This window comes from Drosophila santomea, unplaced genomic scaffold (genome assembly GCF_016746245.2).
Source record: "Drosophila santomea strain STO CAGO 1482 unplaced genomic scaffold, Prin_Dsan_1.1 Segkk46_quiver_pilon_scaf, whole genome shotgun sequence".
NCBI classification, from domain to species: Eukaryota; Metazoa; Arthropoda; class Insecta; order Diptera; family Drosophilidae; genus Drosophila; species Drosophila santomea.
In genome coordinates this window covers 80572-103334 of record NW_025318978.1, presented here as the reverse complement: position 1 = coordinate 103334, position 22763 = coordinate 80572, and the positions used below count along the sequence as shown (strand labels likewise).

At 40.3% G+C, this 22763-nt stretch overlaps 4 non-coding genes and 1 pseudogene across 4 annotated transcripts; all 5 read left to right on the top strand.

Moving 5' to 3' along the window:
- Positions 1 to 43: 43 nt before the first annotated feature.
- LOC120457557 lies at positions 44 to 222 on the top strand. Its single transcript, XR_005617008.1, has one exon. It is a non-coding gene; the product is annotated as a 5.8S ribosomal RNA (ribosomal RNA).
- Positions 223 to 609: 387 nt separating this feature from the next.
- On the top strand, positions 610 to 4573 carry LOC120457571. Its single transcript, XR_005617022.1, has one exon. It is a non-coding gene; the product is annotated as a large subunit ribosomal RNA (ribosomal RNA).
- Positions 4574 to 9104: 4531 nt separating this feature from the next.
- On the top strand, positions 9105 to 11099 carry LOC120457564. Its single transcript, XR_005617015.1, has one exon. It is a non-coding gene; the product is annotated as a small subunit ribosomal RNA (ribosomal RNA).
- Positions 11100 to 11920: 821 nt separating this feature from the next.
- On the top strand, positions 11921 to 12099 carry LOC120457556. The gene has a single exon (XR_005617007.1). It is a non-coding gene; the product is annotated as a 5.8S ribosomal RNA (ribosomal RNA).
- Positions 12100 to 12486: 387 nt separating this feature from the next.
- LOC120457574 lies at positions 12487 to 21901 on the top strand (annotated as a pseudogene).
- Positions 21902 to 22763: the final 862 nt, after the last annotated feature.

Sequence of the window (22763 nt, the reverse complement as noted above, 5' to 3'; positions counted from 1 at the left end):
TTCAATTAAAAAAACTATGACAATATATAGAAATAAATTATAAAACTCTAAGCGGTGGATCACTCGGCTCATGGGTCGATGAAGAACGCAGCAAACTGTGCGTCATCGTGTGAACTGCAGGACACATGAACATCGACATTTTGAACGCATATCGCAGTCCATGCTGTTATGTACTTTAATTAATTTTATAGTGCTGCTTGGACTACATATGGTTGAGGGTTGTAAGACTATGCTAATTAAGTTGTTTATAAATTTTTATAAGCATATGGTATATTATTGGATAAAATAATAATTTTATTCATAATATTAAAAACTATATATGAAAAACATTATCCTCACATTTGGATGTGAAAAACGAAGAGAAATATTTTCTTTTTCAATCAAATAATACTGAGAAATGTCTAGCATAAAAAATTGAATTATTTTTCATCTAGGATTGTCTCTTATTAATGATTCGAAAATAGAAAAAAACTTGGTTATATTATTATTCTTCGTTGGTTCGTTAATGGATAATACTATGCTACAAGAAATAATGGATATATTACAACGAATTTATTAAAATGTTTTATCATTATATATTAAGAATTAATGGCAATAAAAAGTTATATACAACCTCAACTCATATGGGACTACCCCCTGAATTTAAGCATATTAATTAGGGGAGGAAAAGAAACTAACAAGGATTTTCTTAGTAGCGGCGAGCGAAAAGAAAACAGTTCAGCACTAAGTCACTTTGTCTATATGGCAAATGTGAGATGCAGTGTATGGAGCGTCAATATTCTAGTATGAGAAATTAACGATTTAAGTCCTTCTTAAATGAGGCCATTTACCCATAGAGGGTGCCAGGCCCGTATAACGTTAATGATTACTAGATGATGTTTCCAAAGAGTCGTGTTGCTTGATAGTGCAGCACTAAGTGGGTGGTAAACTCCATCTAAAACTAAATATAACCATGAGACCGATAGTAAACAAGTACCGTGAGGGAAAGTTGAAAAGAACTCTGAATAGAGAGTTAAACAGTACGTGAAACTGCTTAGAGGTTAAGCCCGATGAACCTGAATATCCGTTATGGAAAATTCATCATTAAAATTGTAATATTTAAATAATATTATAAGGATAGTGTGCATTTTTTCCATATAAGGACATTGTAATCTATTAGCATATCCCAAATTTATCATAAAATATAACTTATAGTTTATTCAAATTAAAGTGCTTGCATTTTAAAACAGAATAAATGTTATTAATTTGATAAAGTGCTGATAGATTTATATGATTACAGTGCGTTAATTTTTCGGAATTATATAATGGCATAATTATCATTGATTTTTATGTTTATTATATGCACTTGTATGATTAACAATGCGAAAGATTCAGGATACCTTCGGGACCCGTCTTGAAACACGGACCAAGGAGTCTAACATATGTGCAAGTTATTGGGATATAAACCTAATAGCGTAATTAACTTGACCACTAATGGGATTAGTTTTTTAACTATTTATAGCTAATTAACACAATCCCGGGGCGTTCTATATAGTTATGTATAATGTATATTTATATTATTTATGCCTCTAACTGGAACGTACCTTGAGCATATATGCTGTGACCCGAAAGATGGTGAACTATACTTGATCAGGTTGAAGTCAGGGGAAACCCTGATGGAAGACCGAAACAGTTCTGACGTGCAAATCGATTGTCAGAATTGAGTATAGGGGCGAAAGACCAATCGAACCATCTAGTAGCTGGTTCCTTCCGAAGTTTCCCTCAGGATAGCTGGTGCATTTTAATATTATATAAAATAATCTTATCTGGTAAAGCGAATGATTAGAGGCCTTAGGGTCGAAACGATCTTAACCTATTCTCAAACTTTAAATGGGTAAGAACCTTAACTTTCTTGATATGAAGTTCAAGGTTATGATATAATGTGCCCAGTGGGCCACTTTTGGTAAGCAGAACTGGCGCTGTGGGATGAACCAAACGTAATGTTACGGTGCCCAAATTAACAACTCATGCAGATACCATGAAAGGCGTTGGTTGCTTAAAACAGCAGGACGGTGATCATGGAAGTCGAAATCCGCTAAGGAGTGTGTAACAACTCACCTGCCGAAGCAACTAGCCCTTAAAATGGATGGCGCTTAAGTTGTATACCTATACATTACCGCTAAAGTAGATGATTTATATTACTTGTGATATAAATTTTGAAACTTTAGTGAGTAGGAAGGTACAATGGTATGCGTAGAAGTGTTTGGCGTAAGCCTGCATGGAGCTGCCATTGGTACAGATCTTGGTGGTAGTAGCAAATAATCGAATGAGACCTTGGAGGACTGAAGTGGAGAAGGGTTTCGTGTGAACAGTGGTTGATCACGAGTTAGTCGGTCCTAAGTTCAAGGCGAAAGCCGAAAATTTTCAAGTAAAACAAAAATGCCAAACTACATAAAAAAGCGAATAATTATAATACACTTGAATAATTTTGAACGAAAGGGAATACGGTTCCAATTCCGTAACCTGTTGAGTATCCGTTTGTTATTAAATATGGGCCTCGTGCTCATCCTGGCAACAGGAACGACCATAAAGAAGCCGTCGAGAGATATCGGAAGAGTTTTCTTTTCTGTTTTATAGCCGTACTACCATGGAAGTCTTTCGCAGAGAGATATGGTAGATGGGCTAGAAGAGCATGACATATACTGTTGTGTCGATATTTTCTCCTCGGACCTTGAAAATTTATGGTGGGGACACGCAAACTTCTCAACAGGCCGTACCAATATCCGCAGCTGGTCTCCAAGGTGAAGAGTCTCTAGTCGATAGAATAATGTAGGTAAGGGAAGTCGGCAAATTAGATCCGTAACTTCGGGATAAGGATTGGCTCTGAAGATTGAGATAGTCGGGCTTGATTGGGAAACAATAACATGGTTTATGTGCTCGTTCTGGGTAAATAGAGTTTCTAGCATTTATGTTAGTTTCTTGTTCCCCGGATAGTTTAGTTACGTAGCCAATTGTGGAACTTTCTTGCTAAAATTTTTAAGAATACTATTTGGGTTAAACCAATTAGTTCTTATTAATTATAACGATTATCAATTAACAATCAATTCAGAACTGGCACGGACTTGGGGAATCCGACTGTCTAATTAAAACAAAGCATTGTGATGGCCCTAGCGGGTGTTGACACAATGTGATTTCTGCCCAGTGCTCTGAATGTCAAAGTGAAGAAATTCAAGTAAGCGCGGGTCAACGGCGGGAGTAACTATGACTCTCTTAAGGTAGCCAAATGCCTCGTCATCTAATTAGTGACGCGCATGAATGGATTAACGAGATTCCTACTGTCCCTATCTACTATCTAGCGAAACCACAGCCAAGGGAACGGGCTTGGAATAATTAGCGGGGAAAGAAGACCCTTTTGAGCTTGACTCTAATCTGGCAGTGTAAGGAGACATAAGAGGTGTAGAATAAGTGGGAGATATTAGACCTCGGTTTGGTATCGTCAATGAAATACCACTACTCTTATTGTTTCCTTACTTACTTGATTAAATGGAACGTGTATCATTTCCTAGCCATTATACGGATATATTTATTATATCTTATGGTATTGGGTTTTGATGCAAGCTTCTTGATCAAAGTATCACGAGTTTGTTATATAATCGCAAACAAATTCTTTAATAAAACGATGCATTTATGTATTTTTGATTTGAAAATTTGGTATAACTCCAATTACTCAGGTATGATCCAATTCAAGGACATTGCCAGGTAGGGAGTTTGACTGGGGCGGTACATCTCTCAAATAATAACGGAGGTGTCCCAAGGCCAGCTCAGTGCGGACAGAAACCACACATAGAGCAAAAGGGCAAATGCTGACTTGATCTCGGTGTTCAGTACACACAGGGACAGCAAAAGCTCGGCCTATCGATCCTTTTGGTTTAAAGAGTTTTTAACAAGAGGTGTCAGAAAAGTTACCATAGGGATAACTGGCTTGTGGCGGCCAAGCGTTCATAGCGACGTCGCTTTTTGATCCTTCGATGTCGGCTCTTCCTATCATTGTGAAGCAAAATTCACCAAGCGTTGGATTGTTCACCCATGCAAGGGAACGTGAGCTGGGTTTAGACCGTCGTGAGACAGGTTAGTTTTACCCTACTAATGACAAAACGTTGTTGCGACAGCATTCCTGCGTAGTACGAGAGGAACCGCAGGTACGGACCAATGGCACAATACTTGTTCGAGCGAACAGTGGTATGACGCTACGTCCGTTGGATTATGCCTGAACGCCTCTAAGGTCGTATCCGTGCTGGACTGCAATGATAAATAAGGGGCAATTTGCATTGTATGGCTTCTAAACCATTTAAAGTTTATAATTTACTTTATAAACGACAATGGATGTGATGCCAATGTAATTTGTAACATAGTAAATTGGGAGGATCTTCGATCACCTGATGCCGCGCTAGTTACATATAAAAGCATTATTTAATACAATGACAAAGCCTAGAATCAATTGTAAACGACTTTTGTAACAGGCAAGGTGTTGTAAGTGGTTGAGCAGCTGCCATACTGCGATCCACTGAAGCTTATCCTTTGCTTGATGATTCGAAATAAATAAGACCATTGAGTACTCGTGTGTACTTGTTGTGGGTTTTTCAAGGGTTAGCGCGCAAGCGCAGTGCCCTCGAGAGCCGGCCACCCCGACTGGACGCGACTGACCGACCGACTGGACGCGATATATGATATTATATATCATATGATAGAAATAAAGACTACAAAATTCTATCTGGTTGCCAAATAGCTTGTCATCGATTTAGTGACGCTAATGAAATTGTCCCCATCTATCTACTATCTACTAATGATAGAAATAAAGACTTTACAAAACTCTATCAGGTTGCCAAATGGCTCGTCATCAATTTAGTGACGCATATGAAATTTTCCCCATCTACAAATGATAGAAATAAAGACTTTACAAAATTCTATCAGGTTGCCAAATGGCTCGTCATCGATTTAGTGACGCATATGAAATTGTCCCCATCTACTAATGATAGAAATAAAGACTACAAAATTCTATCAGGTTGCCAAATGGCTCGTCATCGATTTAGTGACGCATATGAAATTGTCCCCATCTACTAATGATAGAAATAAAGACTACGAAATTCTATCAGGTTGCCAAATAGCTTGTCATCAATTTAGTGACGCTAATGAAAGTGGTGTCCTTCTCTTATAATAGAAATTATAACTTTATTATGACTAAAGAAAAAATATATGAAATATTCGTATATTCTTATAGTATTTGAAAGAAACCCCAATACTATAGGTATATTAAATATAAAACATTCATATGAAAATAAAAAATATTTATCATATGAATACAGACAATATATAAGTATATTAAATTAAATAATATACATATTAAAAAAAATATATATATTATATGAATACAGGAAAAAATATATAAGTATATTAATTTAAATAATATACATATTAAAAAAAATATATATATTATATGAATACAGGAAAAAATATATAAGTATATATAAATATTTATCATATTATAATAAAGGAAAAATTAATAAAATAAATATAATTTTATATATATAAAGGAAAAAATGATGGAATATTTCTATTTTCTATTAGTATGATATAAAAAAAACCCATACATATGAAAGGTTATAGTACTACTATACTATACTATACTACTATAGGTAGGCAGTGGTTGCCGACCATAGGGTAGGCAGTGGTTGCCTCTCGTATTGTTCGAAACTTATGTATTTATATGATTTCGACAATAATATAAGGAAATTAAATATTAATCATATGGAAATGAATATTTATCGTATGTATACATGATAAAATGATAAAATATTCCTATATTCTCTTAGAATTATACGAATAGCCAATATACGTGAAAGTTATAGTAGTGTAAGCAAGGCTGGTACGACAGAGGTTCAAAAACTATAGTAGGCAGTGGTTGCGACTCTCGTATTGTTCGAAACTTATGTATTTATATGATTTCGACAATATTATATGGAAATTAAATATTAATCATATGGAAATGAATATTTATCGTATGTATAATGAAAAATGATAAAATATTCCTATATTCTCTTAGAATTATAGAATAGCCATATACGTGAAAGGTTATAGTAGTGTAAGCAAGGCTGGTACCGACAGAGGGTTCAAAAACTACTATAGGTAGGCAGTGGTTGCCGACCTCTCGTATTGTTCGAAACTTATGTATTTATATGATTTCGACAATATTATATGGAAATTAAATATTAATCATATGGAAATGAATATTTATCGTATGTATAAATGAAAAAATGATAAAATATTCCTATATTCTCTTAGAATTATAGGAATAGCCATATACGTGAAAGGTTATAGTAGTGTAAGCAAGGCTGGTACCGACAGAGGGTTCAAAAACTACTATAGGTAGGCAGTGGTTGCCGACTCTCGTATTGTTCGAAACTTATGTATTTATATGATATTTATGAAAATATTAATATGGAATAATATTATAATATGATAAAATATCTATATAGAATAGCCATATACGTGAAAGGTTATAGTAGTGTAAGCAAGGCTGGTACCGACAGAGGGTTCAAAAACTACTATAGGTAGGCAGTGGTTGCCGACCTCTCGTATTGTTCGAAACTTATGTATTTATATGATTTCGACAATATTATATGGAAATTAAATATTAATCATATGGAAATGAATATTTATCGTATGTATAAATGAAAAAATGATAAAATATTCCTATATTCTCTTAGAATTATAGGAATAGCCCATATACGTGAAAGGTTATAGTAGTGTAAGCAAGGCTGGTACCGACAGAGGGTTCAAAAACTACTATAGGTAGGCAGTGGTTGCCGACCTCTCGTATTGTTCGAAACTTATGTATTTATATGATTTCGACAATATTATATGGAAATTAAATATTAATCATATGGAAATGAATATTTATCGTATGTATAAATGAAAAAATGATAAAATATTCCTATATTCTCTTAGAATTATAGGAATAGCCCATATACGTGAAAGGTTATAGTAGTGTAAGCAAGGCTGGTACCGACAGAGGGTTCAAAAACTACTATAGGTAGGCAGTGGTTGCCGACCTCTCGTATTGTTCGAAACTTATGTATTTATATGATTTCGACAATATTATATGGAAATTAAATATTAATCATATGGAAATGAATATTTATCGTATGTATAAATGAAAAAATGATAAAATATTCCTATATTCTCTTAGAATTATAGGAATAGCCCATATACGTGAAAGGTTATAGTAGTGTAAGCAAGGCTGGTACCGACAGAGGGTTCAAAAACTACTATAGGTAGGCAGTGGTTGCCGACCTCTCGTATTGTTCGAAACTTATGTATTTATATGATTTCGACAATATTATATGGAAATTAAATATTAATCATATGGAAATGAATATTTATCGTATGTATAAATGAAAAAATGATAAAATATTCCTATATTCTCTTAGAATTATAGGAATAGCCCATATACGTGAAAGGTTATAGTAGTGTAAGCAAGGCTGGTACCGACAGAGGGTTCAAAAACTACTATAGGTAGGCAGTGGTTGCCGACCTCTCGTATTGTTCGAAACTTATGTATTTATATGATTTCGACAATATTATATGGAAATTAAATATTAATCATATGGAAATGAATATTTATCGTATGTATAAATGAAAAAATGATAAAATATTCCTATATTCTCTTAGAATTATAGGAATAGCCCATATACGTGAAAGGTTATAGTAGTGTAAGCAAGGCTGGTACCGACAGAGGGTTCAAAAACTACTATAGGTAGGCAGTGGTTGCCGACCTCTCGTATTGTTCGAAACTTATGTATTTATATGATTTCGACAATATTATATGGAAATTAAATATTAATCATATGGAAATGAATATTTATCGTATGAATAATGGAAAAATATATTTAATTATATATGAATAAAGGAAATATTAATATAATATTACTGTATTCTCTTGATATATAAGAGAATATCCTATATGTTGGATGCCAAACAGAATTGAAAATACCCGTTTTGAGGACAGCGGGTTCAAAAACTACTATAGGTAGGCAGTGGTTGCTGACCTCCCGCTTTATATATTATATTGGTTACTTACAAATAAAGTATATTATTTTCCGTAAAAATTTGTTTCTCAGGTTCTTATGAACATTTGGGAACTTGGCTACGCGGTTAATAAAAATATACGCCCTTAGATGATATCGTTGAAACAACAGTCAAGTATTCTATTATAAATAGAATAACAAATCGTTTCCATATAACATCGTTAATTTTTAATGACAGCGGGTTTCAAAACTACTATTTAGGTAGGAAGGCACTGGTTGCCGACCTATCTCATTATATTGGTTACTTACAAATATAGTATATTATTTTCCGTACAAATTTGTTTCTCAGGTTCTTATGAACATTTGGGACTTGGCTCCGCGGTTAATAAGAATATACGCCCTTAGATAATATCGTTGAAACAAAAGTCAAGTTTCTATTATACATAGAATAACAAATCGTTTCCATATATTATCGTTAATTTTTGACGGCAGGCATTATTATTTATTAATAATAATGAAGATAATAAACTAATAATTTATTACCACGCCATAAAAGGAAATATTATATCGTTACCCCGGTATAATAAATATATTGATATTATTACATTATGGAAAAATTACCAAATTTTATATATGAATATCATATGCGCTCGGTTTTATGTTATATATTACCAGAGAGTTATATGGAAAAAGATAAATTTTAAATTTATCATCAAAATGCAAATGATTTAACTCAATATTTATATTGGTTAAACAAAAATTATACATGTGTGGATACAATAATTATGTATGTTGGAAACAAAATAATATTTTAGAATGAAATATGTATAATATAAATATACAATATTATGGAAATATATATATATAATGGTATAAAACATGAATGGAATTTACGAATACGAATGCTATATAAAAATGGCCGTAATCGATTTAAAATAGATTTAATAAAAAACGGAAATTTATATAAAATGGAAATCTATAATATTTATATTACTTATTTCAATTCAAAAAATATGAATGAAATATGAAGAAAGAAACATTATTCTGGTTGATCCTGCCAGTAGTTATATGCTTGTCTCAAAGATTAAGCCATGCATGTCTAAGTACACACGAATTAAAAGTGAAACCGCAAAAGGCTCATTATATCAGTTATGGTTCCTTAGATCGTTAACAGTTACTTGGATAACTGTGGTAATTCTAGAGCTAATACATGCAATTAAAACATGAACCTTATGGGACATGTGCTTTTATTAGGCTAAAACCAAGCGATCGCAAGATCGTTTTATTGGTTGAACTCTAGATAACATGCAGATCGTATGGTCTTGTACCGACGACAGATCTTTCAAATGTCTGCCCTATCAACTTTTGATGGTAGTATCTAGGACTACCATGGTTGCAACGGGTAACGGGGAATCAGGGTTCGATTCCGGAGAGGGAGCCTGAGAAACGGCTACCACATCTAAGGAAGGCAGCAGGCGCGTAAATTACCCACTCCCAGCTCGGGGAGGTAGTGACGAAAAATAACAATACAGGACTCATATCCGAGGCCCTGTAATTGGAATGAGTACACTTTAAATCCTTTAACAAGGACCAATTGGAGGGCAAGTCTGGTGCCAGCAGCCGCGGTAATTCCAGCTCCAATAGCGTATATTAAAGTTGTTGCGGTTAAAACGTTCGTAGTTGAACTTGTGCTTCATACGGGTAGTACAACTTACAATTGTGGTTAGTACTATACCTTTATGTATGTAAGCGTATTACCGGTGGAGTTCTTATATGTGATTAAATACTTGTATTTTTTCATATGTTCCTCCTATTTAAAAACCTGCATTAGTGCTCTTAAACGAGTGTTATTGTGGGCCGGTACTATTACTTTGAACAAATTAGAGTGCTTAAAGCAGGCTTCAAATGCCTGAATATTCTGTGCATGGGATAATGAAATAAGACCTCTGTTCTGCTTTCATTGGTTTTCAGATCAAGAGGTAATGATTAATAGAAGCAGTTTGGGGGCATTAGTATTACGACGCGAGAGGTGAAATTCTTGGACCGTCGTAAGACTAACTTAAGCGAAAGCATTTGCCAAAGATGTTTTCATTAATCAAGAACGAAAGTTAGAGGTTCGAAGGCGATCAGATACCGCCCTAGTTCTAACCATAAACGATGCCAGCTAGCAATTGGGTGTAGCTACTTTTATGGCTCTCTCAGTCGCTTCCCGGGAAACCAAAGCTTTTGGGCTCCGGGGGAAGTATGGTTGCAAAGCTGAAACTTAAAGGAATTGACGGAAGGGCACCACCAGGAGTGGAGCCTGCGGCTTAATTTGACTCAACACGGGAAAACTTACCAGGTCCGAACATAAGTGTGTAAGACAGATTGATAGCTCTTTCTCGAATCTATGGGTGGTGGTGCATGGCCGTTCTTAGTTCGTGGAGTGATTTGTCTGGTTAATTCCGATAACGAACGAGACTCAAATATATTAAATAGATATCTTCAGGATTATGGTGCTGAAGCTTATATAGCCTTCATTCATGGTGGCAGTAAAATGTTTATTGTGTTTGAATGTGTTTATGTAAGTGGAGCCGTACCTGTTGGTTTGTCCCATTATAAGGACACTAGCTTCTTAAATGGACAAATTGCGTCTAGCAATAATGAGATTGAGCAATAACAGGTCTGTGATGCCCTTAGATGTCCTGGGCTGCACGCGCGCTACAATGAAAGTATCAACGTGTATTTCCTAGACCGAGAGGTCCGGGTAAACCGCTGAACCACTTTCATGCTTGGGATTGTGAACTGAAACTGTTCACATGAACTTGGAATTCCCAGTAAGTGTGAGTCATTAACTCGCATTGATTACGTCCCTGCCCTTTGTACACACCGCCCGTCGCTACTACCGATTGAATTATTTAGTGAGGTCTCCGGACGTGATCACTGTGACGCCTTGCGTGTTACGGTTGTTTCGCAAAAGTTGACCGAACTTGATTATTTAGAGGAAGTAAAAGTCGTAACAAGGTTTCCGTAGGTGAACCTGCGGAAGGATCATTATTGTATAATATCCTTACCGTTAATAAACACATTTGTTATAATACAAATAAATTGAATTTACCAAAATACCAAATTACAAAAGCATATGATATATGAATGATGAGATTACTTTAGAAATGCACATGATTTATGATTATTTGCAAATGCGTTTATATATGAATATTATCTAACACAATAATATTCAATTGATTGATTTCTCAATGGAATCAAACAAAATATTGATATATTTATATAATAAATAAATGTGGCTGGCAACCACAAAGGTAATGTGATTGGGGACCACATTACCACATATGTATGTTAAAAGTGACTGGTGACCACATTTTAACATTTCTATTAAAACTTAATGTTGTGTGATGGGTATCGTTGGCTCACAACATTAAATTAAATAAACGGCATTCAAATAAAAATAAACAATGTATTTCCTAATAATTCGAACATTCGAAATCAAATAAAAATGGTAACAAAAAATTTGTGTGTATATGGACCATAATATACACGCGTTGCGAATATGTATTGTTCATCTAAGTTATGAGCATACGTTGGCTAATGCAACAACCTAAAATATACAATGTTGTACCTGGCATCCATCAGGTTAATGTTTTATATAAATTGCAGTATGTATCGCCCATATTGGTTAAATACAAATAAAATATAATTACATGATACATAATGCTTATATGAAACTAAGACATTTCGCAGCATTTATTTTAGGTATAAAAATACATTTATTGAAGGAATTGATATATGCCAGTAAAATGGTGTATTTTTAATTTCTTTCAATAAAAAAACTATTGACAATATATAGAAATAAATTATAAAACTCTAAGCGGTGGATCACTCGGCTCATGGGTCGATGAAGAACGCAGCAAACTGTGCGTCATCGTGTGAACTGCAGGACACATGAACATCGACATTTTGAACGCATATCGCAGTCCATGCTGTTATGTACTTTAATTAATTTTATAGTGCTGCTTGGACTACATATGGTTGAGGGTTGTAAGACTATGCTAATTAAGTTGTTTATAAATTTTTATAAGCATATGGTATATTATTGGATAAAATAATAATTTTATTCATAATATTAAAAACTATATATGAAAAACATTATCCTCACATTTGGATGTGAAAAACGAAGAGAAATATTTTCTTTTTCAATCAAATAATACTGAGAAATGTCTAGCATAAAAAATTGAATTATTTTTCATCTAGGATTGTCTCTTATTAATGATTCGAAAATAGAAAAAAACTTGGTTATATTATTATTCTTCGTTGGTTCGTTAATGGATAATACTATGCTACAAGAAATAATGGATATATTACAACGAATTTATTAAAATGTTTTATCATTATATATTAAGAATTAATGGCAATAAAAAGTTATATACAACCTCAACTCATATGGGACTACCCCCTGAATTTAAGCATATTAATTAGGGGAGGAAAAGAAACTAACAAGGATTTTCTTAGTAGCGGCGAGCGAAAAGAAAACAGTTCAGCACTAAGTCACTTTGTCTATATGGCAAATGTGAGATGCAGTGTATGGAGCGTCAATATTCTAGTATGAGAAATTAACGATTTAAGTCCTTCTTAAATGAGGCCATTTACCCATAGAGGGTGCCAGGCCCGTATAACGTTAATGATTACTAGATGATGTTTCCAAAGAGTCGTGTTGCTTGATAGTGCAGCACTAAGTGGGTGGTAAACTCCATCTAAAACTAAATATAACCATGAGACCGATAGTAAACAAGTACCGTGAGGGAAAGTTGAAAAGAACTCTGAATAGAGAGTTAAACAGTACGTGAAACTGCTTAGAGGTTAAGCCCGATGAACCTGAATATCCGTTATGGAAAATTCATCATTAAAATTGTAATATTTAAATAATATTATAAGGATAGTGTGCATTTTTTCCATATAAGGACATTGTAATCTATTAGCATATCCCAAATTTATCATAAAATATAACTTATAGTTTATTCAAATTAAAGTGCTTGCATTTTAAAACAGAATAAATGTTATTAATTTGATAAAGTGCTGATAGATTTATATGATTACAGTGCGTTAATTTTTCGGAATTATATAATGGCATAATTATCATTGATTTTTATGTTTATTATATGCACTTGTATGATTAACAATGCGAAAGATTCAGGATACCTTCGGGACCCGTCTTGAAACACGGACCAAGGAGTCTAACATATGTGCAAGTTATTGGGATATAAACCTAATAGCGTAATTAACTTGACCACTAATGGGATTAGTTTTTTAACTATTTATAGCTAATTAACACAATCCCGGGGCGTTCTATATAGTTATGTATAATGTATATTTATATTATTTATGCCTCTAACTGGAACGTACCTTGAGCATATATGCTGTGACCCGAAAGATGGTGAACTATACTTGATCAGGTTGAAGTCAGGGGAAACCCTGATGGAAGACCGAAACAGTTCTGACGTGCAAATCGATTGTCAGAATTGAGTATAGGGGCGAAAGACCAATCGAACCATCTAGTAGCTGGTTCCTTCCGAAGTTTCCCTCAGGATAGCTGGTGCATTTTAATATTATATAAAATAATCTTATCTGGTAAAGCGAATGATTAGAGGCCTTAGGGTCGAAACGATCTTAACCTATTCTCAAACTTTAAATGGGTAAGAACCTTAACTTTCTTGATATGAAGTTCAAGGTTATGATATAATGTGCCCAGTGGGCCACTTTTGGTAAGCAGAACTGGCGCTGTGGGATGAACCAAACGTAATGTTACGGTGCCCAAATTAACAACTCATGCAGATACCATGAAAGGCGTTGGTTGCTTAAAACAGCAGGACGGTGATCATGGAAGTCGAAATCCGCTAAGGAGTGTGTAACAACTCACCTGCCGAAGCAACTAGCCCTTAAAATGGATGGCGCTTAAGTTGTATACCTATACATTACCGCTAAAGTAGATGATTTATATTACTTGTGATATAAATTTTGAAACTTTAGTGAGTAGGAAGGTACAATGGTATGCGTAGAAGTGTTTGGCGTAAGCCTGCATGGAGCTGCCATTGGTACAGATCTTGGTGGTAGTAGCAAATAATCGAATGAGACCTTGGAGGACTGAAGTGGAGAAGGGTTTCGTGTGAACAGTGGTTGATCACGAGTTAGTCGGTCCTAAGTTCAAGGCGAAAGCCGAAAATTTTCAAGTAAAACAAAAATGCCAAACTACATAAAAAAGCGAATAATTATAATACACTTGAATAATTTTGAACGAAAGGGAATACGGTTCCAATTCCGTAACCTGTTGAGTATCCGTTTGTTATTAAATATGGGCCTCGTGCTCATCCTGGCAACAGGAACGACCATAAAGAAGCCGTCGAGAGATATCGGAAGAGTTTTCTTTTCTGTTTTATAGCCGTACTACCATGGAAGTCTTTCGCAGAGAGATATGGTAGATGGGCTAGAAGAGCATGACATATACTGTTGTGTCGATATTTTCTCCTCGGACCTTGAAAATTTATGGTGGGGACACGCAAACTTCTCAACAGGCCGTACCAATATCCGCAGCTGGTCTCCAAGGTGAAGAGTCTCTAGTCGATAGAATAATGTAGGTAAGGGAAGTCGGCAAATTAGATCCGTAACTTCGGGATAAGGATTGGCTCTGAAGATTGAGATAGTCGGGCTTGATTGGGAAACAATAACATGGTTTATGTGCTCGTTCTGGGTAAATAGAGTTTCTAGCATTTATGTTAGTTTCTTGTTCCCCGGATAGTTTAGTTACGTAGCCAATTGTGGAACTTTCTTGCTAAAATTTTTAAGAATACTATTTGGGTTAAACCAATTAGTTCTTATTAATTATAACGATTATCAATTAACAATCAATTCAGAACTGGCACGGACTTGGGGAATCCGACTGTCTAATTAAAACAAAGCATTGTGATGGCCCTAGCGGGTGTTGACACAATGTGATTTCTGCCCAGTGCTCTGAATGTCAAAGTGAAGAAATTCAAGTAAGCGCGGGTCAACGGCGGGAGTAACTATGACTCTCTTAAGGTAGCCAAATGCCTCGTCATCTAATTAGTGACGCGCATGAATGGATTAACGACGGACGTGTTTTCGGTACGCTCGTGTTCAGATTGCGAAAAGCTAAGTTTTCTTTGTAAAACAAAGTTCGGAAAGTGAATTAATCGGTGGTTGAGTGCTCCGCGGAAATAGTGATATTATTTACGCGAGCGCAAAGCCTGTGATTTCGGAACAATTCGCAATAATTTATTGCAAAATTTTCCACTGAGAACAGCACGTGGTTCCAGGCGAGCTTTCGGACAGCTGTTAAACAGCTGGGCCTGTCGGTTTGTGTCCGCGCTACCAGCAATCAGCTGTTTGGTTGTTGTCGCTGCTACGGTCTGTGTCTTGGGACGGTTCGGTGCTGCCAGACTGGTACTTTGGTTACGCAAATCTGCCAATAGGTGGAGCTCGTGCACCAAAGCAACCAACTTGTGACAGTGAGCGCGCAATTTCCGGAGTCGCCAGAAGGAGGAGCCACAATCGTGGTAAGTCCTATGGAGAGCGACAGCAGCGCGAGTGCCGCGAGTGCCGCGAGCGCCAGCAGCGCGTCGCGGAAGCCGGGACGAGGCAGGCGCAGAAGCCACCAGGCTTCTAAGAGCTCGGCAGCTACGCAGGCCAAGCTCGTTGCTGTGGCCTTGCGTGGTGTTCCCGAGCCTGTGGGAGCGCTGGATGAGGCGCCTTCGTCGCTGGAGGACCCCCGGATGGTCCCTGCTGCCACTACTGCTGCCACTGCTGCTGCCCCTGCTGCTGCCACTGCTGCTGCCCCTGCTGCTGCCCCTGCTGCTGCCCCTGCTGCTGCCCCTGCTGCTGCCCCTGCTGCTGCCCCTGCTGCTGCCCCTGTTGCTGCCCCTGTCGCTACACCTGCTGTTGCCACTGCCACAGTTGCCTCCGCTGCCGCCCGTGCTGGGCAAGCAGCCATGATGGCAGAGCTGTCGGCCACGCAGCGAATGGTGAGAAACAGCTTTCGCAGCCTAGGAGGAGTCAACACTGATGAGCTCTCGTTTGCCATTAGCCGCTACGATGAGCTGGTGATGGCATTGATGCTCCGGTGTGGAGAACTGGAGACGCGGTTGGCTATGCCGCCCCCACCGACCTCCGCAATTTCGCGTCTTCCCCAGACGCCTCAGGCTGCACCCATTGCGGCCCCGCGGACCACGAAGGTTCGCGAGACGTGGTCAGCAGTGGTGAAGTGCGATGACCCAGCGCTATCGGGGAAGGCGATAGCCGAAAAGGTGCGCACGATGGTCGCACCCTCCCTCGGAGTCAGGGTGCATGAGGTGCGTGAGCTCCGCCGAGGTGGTGGAGCAGTTATCCGGACTCCTTCAGTCGGAGAGCTGCAGAAGGTTGTGAGCTCTAAAAAATTCGCCGAAGTAGGGCTGAATGTGGCGCGAAACGCGGCCGAGAAGCCGAAAGTCGTCGTCTACGACGTCGACACAGCAATCGGCCCAGAGGAGTTCATGCAGGAGCTCCACGAGAATAACTTCGACGGCGAGATGACGGCCTCGGAGTTCAAGAGGTCGGTGCACCTGGTCACCAAGGCGTGGTCGGTGACTGACGGCGCCACCGTTAACGTGACGCTAGAGGTCAGCGACAAGGCGATGGCGAAACTGGATGTAGGCCGTGTCTACATCAAGTGGTTTTCTTTCCGATGCCGATCGCAGGTCCGGACATATGCCTGCCACAGGTGTGTGGGTTTCGACCACAAGGTCAGCGAATGCCGCCAGAAGACGAATGTATGCCGCCAGTGCGGGCAACAAGGCCACACCGCGGCAAATGCCGAACCCGGTGGACTGCCGGAACTGCCGTCACAGAGGGCAACCCTCGGGGCATTACATGCTCTCGGACGTATGCCCGATATACGGCGCGGTGCTAGCAGGGTGCAAGCTAGACATTAATGTTTAGCTCATCCAAGCGAACTGTGGCCGAGGCCGAGCTGCGACCATCGAGCTCGGAGTCCGACTCAGGAGATCGGGCTCAATGTTCGCACTGGTGCAGGAGCCGTATCTCGGCGGCGAGGGGATGGATGTGCTGCCTGAAGGAATGAGGATCTTCACCGACCGGCGAGGGAAGGCAGCCATCCTAGTGGATCTTCAGGATGCCATCTGTATGCCAGTGGAGACCCTCACCACGGATTATGGCGTATGTCTGGTCGTTAAAGGGAGTTTTGGCTCAATCTTCCTTTGCTCAGCATACTGCCAATTTGATGCACCTTTGGAACCGTACCTTCGGTACATGGATGCGGTCCTGCTGCAGGCCAGCAGAACCCCCGCAATCCTGGGCCTCGACGCGAATGCAGTGTCCCCCATGTGGTTTAGCAAACTCTCTCGACATGCCGAGGGGCAAGCTAACTACAGTCGGGGTGAGCTGCTGTCCGAGTGGATGCTGGAGGCAAGAGCCGCCGCCCTAAACCAGCCAACACAGGTGTACACGTTCGATAACTACAGAGCTCGTAGTGATATCGACGTGACAATTGTCAACGAGGCAGCATCTATGTGGGCCACATATGAGTGGAGAGTGGATGAGTGGGAATTGAGCGATCACAACATCATTACTGTTGTGACCGAACCAAGTACCACGAGCGCAGTTGAGAGCATAGCTCCTGTGCCGTCCTGGAACTTCTCCAATGCTCGTTGGCGATTGTTCAAAGAGGAAATGGTGAGTAGAACAGCCGAACTTCCGGAAAACTTCTCAGAGTCGCCGTTGGACCAGCAAGTTTCGACCCTGCGCAGTATAGTACATAATGTGTGCGATATTGCGCTGGGAAGAAAGTCGATTCGACCGCCCAGCAGAAGAGCACGTTGGTGGACTGCCGACCTCTGCGCTGCGAGACGCGAAGTCCGGAGACTTCGTCGCCGACTCCAGGATGCACGGCGTCACGATGATGATGCCGCGGCAGAGCTCTTGGTGGTAGGGCTGAGGCGTGCCTCAGCCAACTACAAGAAGCTCATTGGGAGGGCTAAGATGAATGACTGGAAACGCTTCGTGGGAGAAAACGCCGATGACCCATGGGGGCGCGTCTACAAGATATGCCGAGGCCGCAGAAAGTGCACGGAGATTGGGTGCCTCCGCGTGAATGGCGAGTTGATCACTGATTGGGGTGATTGCGCACGAGTGCTCCTCCGCAACTTTTTCCCAGTTGCGGAGTCCGATGCACCGATTGCCATCGTGGAGGAAGTCCCACCGGCCCTTGAATCGCACGAGGTTGAAGCCTGTATCGCCCGGCTCAAGAGCAAGCGCTCGCCCGGCTTGGACGGCATCAATGGCGCTATCTGCAAGGCAGTCTGGCGCGCCATACCTCAGCACCTGGCATCGTTGTATTCCCGATGCATCCAATCGGGATACTTTCCCAACGAGTGGAAGTGTCCACGAGTAGTGGCGCTGCTCAAGGGACCCGAGAAGGACAAGTGTGAGCCCTCCTCATACAGGGGAATATGCTTGCTGCCAGTTTTTGGTAAGGTGCTCGAGGCAATCATGGTGAATCGAGCGAGAGAAGTTCTTCCGGAAGGCTGCAGATGGCAATTCGGATTTCGCCAAGGACGATGTGTGGAGGATGCTTGGAGGCACGTGAAGAGCAGTGTTGACGCCAGCCCGGCGCAATATGTGCTCGGCACATTCGTGGACTTCAAAGGAGCATTTGACAACGTCGAATGGAGTGCTGCACTGCGCCGACTAGCCGACTTGGGATGCCGGGAAATGAGCTTGTGGCAGAGTTTTTTCTCCGGCCGAAGAGCAGTGATCCGAAGCAGTTCCGGTGCTGTGGATGTGCCGGTAACTAGAGGTTGCCCGCAGGGGTCAATTAGCGGCCCGTTTATTTGGGACACGCTAATGGATGTACTGCTTCAGCGCCTCGAGCCGTATTGCCTGCTGAGTGCATACGCGGATGATCTGCTTCTTCTCGTCGAGGGAAACTCCCGAGTCGTGTTAGAGGAAAAAGGAGCGCAACTTATGTCCATCGTAGAAACGTGGGGAGCGGAAGTTGGCGTTGCCGTCTCGACCAACAAGACGGTAATAATGCTGCTCAAAGGTACTTTGAGACGTGCGCCCACGGTAAGGTTTGCTGGAGCGAACTTGCCGTATGTGCGTACCTGTCGGTATCTTGGCATCACGGTCAGTGAGGGAATGAAATTCCTCACGCACATAGCTTCGCTGCGTCAGCGGATGACCGGAGTCGTTGGAGCATTGGCGCGTGTGCTTCGAGCCGACTGGGGCTTCAGTCCTCGAGCCAGGCGGACCATATATGACGGACTCATGGCACCCTGTGTGCTGTTTGGTGCCCCGGTATGGTATGACACCGCCGGGCAAGTAGCTGCCAAGAGGCGACTAGCCTCCTGCCAGAGGCTGATCCTGCTTGGATGCCTTTCGGCTTGCCGAACAGTGTCCACCGTGGCACTGCAGGTTCTTGGTGGAGCCCCCCCGCTTGACTTGGCTGCTAAGCAATTAGCGGTCAATTACAAGCTAAAACGTGGATACCCGCTGGAGGAGAACGACTGGCTCTACGGCGAGGACATCGCTTGTCTAAGCTGGGAGCAGAGAAAGACTCGCTCGGAGGAGTGCATGCTGCGGAGTTGGCAGAACAGATGGGACGACGACAGCGAACCAGGACGGGTGACGCATAGGTTCATCCCAGATGTCACTCTCGTTTATCGGGATCCAAATTTTGGTTTCTCGATGAAGGCGTCTTTCCTGCTTACTGGGCACGGGTCGTTTAATGCATTTTTGCACGGGAGAGCCCTCAGCGATACCACAGCTTGCGCATGTGGCGATCCATATGAGGACTGGATGCACGTATTGTGCGCTTGCCCCCTGTATGCAGATTTGCGAGACCTCGATGGACTTGGAGTGCAGCGCGTTGGCGAAAACTGGATGTTCGAAGGAATCCTGGAGGATCGAGAGAGGACCCAACGGCTGGCAGCGTTCGCTGAGGAAGCGTTCCGCAGGAGGAGGGGCCTTTAGCCCAACACCTTTCGCCGTGTGGTTAGCGGGCGAGAATACTACCACAGTCCGCTGTTGCTTGTCGTAGGAGGCGACTAATACGGCTATAGGTCGCTCCGCCCGTGCTTGTCGGAGCCAAAGGAGTGAGGCCGACCGAGCCTCTAATTTCGGTACCACGGGTTGAGTAGCTCTCCAAGGTTGCTCATTGAGGTAGGCCCCCTAGTGGGAGTATCGTGGTGGCTGTGGTTGGTACCCATATCGCGGGTAGAGCCTTCGTGCTCGACGTTTGAGTTACGGCGATGGTTTACGCAAAACTCGGGTGCTGTGACCCTTAGATCAGTAGAGATTTTAGGTAGATCTCGCTCCTCAGCAAGGGGGAGTGCTTGCTCGGCAAGCAAGCACTCGAATCTGCGACCGGGGTGGTCGCTATGTACATAGCTATAGCTTCCAGACCGGGACGTTTGTCTGGCGTATCCAGACTAATGCATCTTTGGATGTCGTGGTTGTAATCCCTTCAATGTGGAACACGCCACGTAAAACAAGTTCGGAGGGATCCGAAATCACACACTGTCCCTATCTACTATCTAGCGAAACCACAGCCAAGGGAACGGGCTTGGAATAATTAGCGGGGAAAGAAGACCCTTTTGAGCTTGACTCTAATCTGGCAGTGTAAGGAGACATAAGAGGTGTAGAATAAGTGGGAGATATTAGACCTCGGTTTGGTATCGTCAATGAAATACCACTACTCTTATTGTTTCCTTACTTACTTGATTAAATGGAACGTGTATCATTTCCTAGCCATTATACGGATATATTTATTATATCTTATGGTATTGGGTTTTGATGCAAGCTTCTTGATCAAAGTATCACGAGTTTGTTATATAATCGCAAACAAATTCTTTAATAAAACGATGCATTTATGTATTTTTGATTTGAAAATTTGGTATAACTCCAATTACTCAGGTATGATCCAATTCAAGGACATTGCCAGGTAGGGAGTTTGACTGGGGCGGTACATCTCTCAAATAATAACGGAGGTGTCCCAAGGCCAGCTCAGTGCGGACAGAAACCACACATAGAGCAAAAGGGCAAATGCTGACTTGATCTCGGTGTTCAGTACACACAGGGACAGCAAAAGCTCGGCCTATCGATCCTTTTGGTTTAAAGAGTTTTTAACAAGAGGTGTCAGAAAAGTTACCATAGGGATAACTGGCTTGTGGCGGCCAAGCGTTCATAGCGACGTCGCTTTTTGATCCTTCGATGTCGGCTCTTCCTATCATTGTGAAGCAAAATTCACCAAGCGTTGGATTGTTCACCCATGCAAGGGAACGTGAGCTGGGTTTAGACCGTCGTGAGACAGGTTAGTTTTACCCTACTAATGACAAAACGTTGTTGCGACAGCATTCCTGCGTAGTACGAGAGGAACCGCAGGTACGGACCAATGGCACAATACTTGTTCGAGCGAACAGTGGTATGACGCTACGTCCGTTGGATTATGCCTGAACGCCTCTAAGGTCGTATCCGTGCTGGACTGCAATGATAAATAAGGGGCAATTTGCATTGTATGGCTTCTAAACCATTTAAAGTTTATAATTTACTTTATAAACGACAATGGATGTGATGCCAATGTAATTTGTAACATAGTAAATTGGGAGGATCTTCGATCACCTGATGCCGCGCTAGTTACATATAAAAGCATTATTTAATACAATGACAAAGCCTAGAATCAATTGTAAACGACTTTTGTAACAGGCAAGGTGTTGTAAGTGGTTGAGCAGCTGCCATACTGCGATCCACTGAAGCTTATCCTTTGCTTGATGATTCGAAATAAATAAGACCATTGAGTACTCGTGTGTACTTGTTGTGGGTTTTTCAAGGGTTAGCGCGCAAGCGCAGTGCCCTCGAGAGCCGGCCACCCCGACTGGACGCGACTGACCGACCGACTGGACGCGATATATGATATTATATATCATATGATAGAAATAAAGACTACAAAATTCTATCTGGTTGCCAAATAGCTTGTCATCGATTTAGTGACGCTAATGAAATTGTCCCCATCTATCTACTATCTACTAATGATAGAAATAAAGACTTTACAAAACTCTATCAGGTTGCCAAATGGCTCGTCATCAATTTAGTGACGCATATGAAATTTTCCCCATCTACAAATGATAGAAATAAAGACTTTACAAAATTCTATCAGGTTGCCAAATGGCTCGTCATCGATTTAGTGACGCATATGAAATTGTCCCCATCTACTAATGATAGAAATAAAGACTACAAAATTCTATCAGGTTGCCAAATGGCTCGTCATCGATTTAGTGACGCATATGAAATTGTCCCCATCTACTAATGATAGAAATAAAGACTACGAAATTCTATCAGGTTGCCAAATAGCTTGTCATCAATTTAGTGACGCTAATGAAAGTGGTGTCCTTCTCTTATAATAGAAATTATAACTTTATTATGACTAAAGAAAAAATATATGAAATATTCGTATATTCTTATAGTATTTGAAAGAAACCCCAATACTATAGGTATATTAAATATAAAACATTCATATGAAAATAAAAAATATTTATCATATGAATACAGACAATATATAAGTATATTAAATTAAATAATATACATATTAAAAAAAATATATATATTATATGAATACAGGAAAAAATATATAAGTATATTAAT